At 40.3% G+C, this 2,581-nt stretch overlaps 1 long non-coding RNA gene across 1 annotated transcript; it reads right to left on the bottom strand.

Moving 5' to 3' along the window:
• Positions 1 to 385: 385 nt before the first annotated feature.
• Positions 386 to 2,307, bottom strand: LOC126582491 (uncharacterized). The gene is made up of 2 exons (XR_007609544.1): positions 1,459 to 2,307; positions 386 to 1,355 (listed from the first exon to the last, which is right to left on the bottom strand). It is a non-coding gene; the product is annotated as an uncharacterized LOC126582491 (long non-coding RNA).
• Positions 2,308 to 2,581: the final 274 nt, after the last annotated feature.

Raw genomic sequence — 2,581 nt, 5'->3', positions numbered from 1 at the left:
GTCCCAAAATATGTGAAATGAATTAAGCGCCTACGTTTGACATTTGCACCAACTATATTATACCTGTCCCCTGTTGTAGGTTTTATTTTTAATACTTCGAGGGCACATGTCACGTGCGGGTTGGACGAAAATTATTATGTTGAACAGGCATGGAAAGATGGTCAGGTTTAGATTTAAGGCCAATTTACAAGTTACAACCATAGATTACGATCCAAATAATGAGCTTTCTTAAGAAACCAAAGGGAGATTGAATGGCAAATTGACTAGGGTTTGAATAATAGAAAATTGCGTGAATGATTTTCTATTTATTCTCATTGTCAACAATACAAGGTATATATACAAATACTACATTCAATTACACCTATTTCTAATCTAAGGATAGGAATTCGTGATCCACCTTTGGTGGGATTTGATCTAGACTAAATCAGGAAAGTAAATATTACAAATATATTACAAAGATAATTCTTAACACCCTCTAAAGTTGGAGAGTGAATGTCATGAAGTCTCAACTTGTGACGTAGTGTCACAAATTGATCTTTCCCCAAGGCTTTTGTGAATACGTCTACCAATTGGAAGCGTGTTGGTACATATGAAGGACTAATCATTCCATCTTGCAGTTTTTCTCGAACTATGTGACAATTTATTTCAATGTGCTTCGTACGCTCATGGAAAATTGGATTTGCTGCAATATGCAAAGCTGCCTGATTATCACAGAATAATGATGTTGGAGCTCTTTGTGGGATTTTTAAATCCTGTAATATATAGCGCAGCCAAGTGAGCTCCAAACATGTGTTAGTCATAGCTTGATATTCGACTTCTGCTGATGATCTAGAAACAATATCCAGTAACTAACCTTCTAGTGGCACGACAACCTCCCCAGTCTGAATCACAAAAGGCTTTAAAGGCAAGATTGTTGGAGGCAGGAAAAAGCAAACCTTGACCAGGAGTACCTTTGATGTATTTGAGGATCCGTAAAGCAGCATCCTAATGAGGTTTGCAAGGCTGATGCACAAACTCACTCAATGTTCGAACAGAGTAAACTATATTAGGCCTTGTGATGGTAAGATAAAGCAGTCTCCCAACCAATCTTCTGTACTTAGTTGGATCATTTAGCAATGCTCCATCTGTGGGAGTAAGCTTCAAATTTTGCTCCATAGGAAATTTGTTTGGGCATGCGCCTATAAGTCCCGAGTCTTGCAAAATATCTAGTGCATATTTTCTCCAAGACATGAAAATACCTTTCTTGGAATGGGAGAACCCAATGCCTAGAAAATATTTCAAATCTCCAAGGTCTTTGATACGGAAGCGTTGGAGAAGAAATTTTTTGGGACATTCCATTTCTTGAAGATCATTTCCTATGATAAGTATGTCATCAACATAGATAAGCACTGGAATAAATGAATTACCTTCAGCCTTGGTAAATAGTGAATAATCAGCCTTTGATTGTTGATAACCAACCTTTTGTACATTATCTGAAAAGGTGGAAAACCAATTTCTAGAGGTCTGTTTGAGTCCATAGAGGGATTTATTGAGTCGATATAAAATGTTCTCCCCCTGTCGGTGAAGACCAGGAGGAGGCTCCATGTAAACCACTTCATGTAAATCCCCGTGAAGGAAAGCATTCTGGACGTCCAACTGGTAAATGAACCAGTTGTGGGCAGCAACAACAGTAATGAGACATTGGAAAGTGGTGAGTTTTGTTGTGGGGAAAAAGTCTCCTGGTAATCAATGACCTCAACCTGAGTGTAGCCCTTAGCAACTAGCCGAGCTTTGTATCGCTCAATGGTGCCGTCAGACTTGTATCAGATTTTATAGACCCATTTGCATCCAATTGGTTTATGACCAACAGGTAGAGGAACCATATTCTATGTGTTATTTTGCTACAATGCCTCTAATTATGCATGTATGGCGTGTTGCCAATTTGGATCATGGATAGCTTGTGCATATGAAGTGAGCTCGGTCGGACCCATGATGTTAGCTAGAAAAGCATAATGGGCAGAAGAAAAACGAGAGTCAGAAAAAAAAATGAGAAAGGGGATATCGAGTACCTGAAGAATGAGGCGTCGAGGGAAAATGATTCACTTGGTTGGACATGTGGTAGTCGCTATGCCATACCGGAGGGTGTTTGGGACAAAAGGACTAACGCGGAGGTGGTATAGATTTTATGGGTTGAAGTGTGGGCTCTGAAGAGGATGAATGGAGAGGAGTTGGGTTAACCGAGTGTGAGGTGACGTTAGAGGGTGCGGAAAAAGTGGACTGGGGGGACATGGGTGAATCGTGATGGGTTAACGTATGTATGTTGGGATTATTTGGTAAGGTAGGGGTGATGGAATTATCTGCTAAGGTAGATAGAATACGATTATGTGGTGCTTGGAGTAACGGGCTGGCAGATGGGGTAAAGTTAACTGGTGGGTCAGACACATGCTAGTGTGTGTCAAGCACATGTGGGTTTAGGTTAGGTAAGTGCTCTGTTGAATTTGGCAAGTTTGCAAATTGATAGTGGGAAATGGATGTGAGGATGGCCCATTGTCAGTGATGTTAGGAAATGATGAGGGGAATAGTGGTATAGAAATAGATGAGA

The sequence above is a fragment of the Malus sylvestris genome, chromosome 9 (genome assembly GCF_916048215.2).
Source record: "Malus sylvestris chromosome 9, drMalSylv7.2, whole genome shotgun sequence".
NCBI lineage: Eukaryota > Viridiplantae > Streptophyta > Magnoliopsida > Rosales > Rosaceae > Malus > Malus sylvestris.
This window is presented reverse-complemented; position numbering and strand designations above follow the sequence as displayed.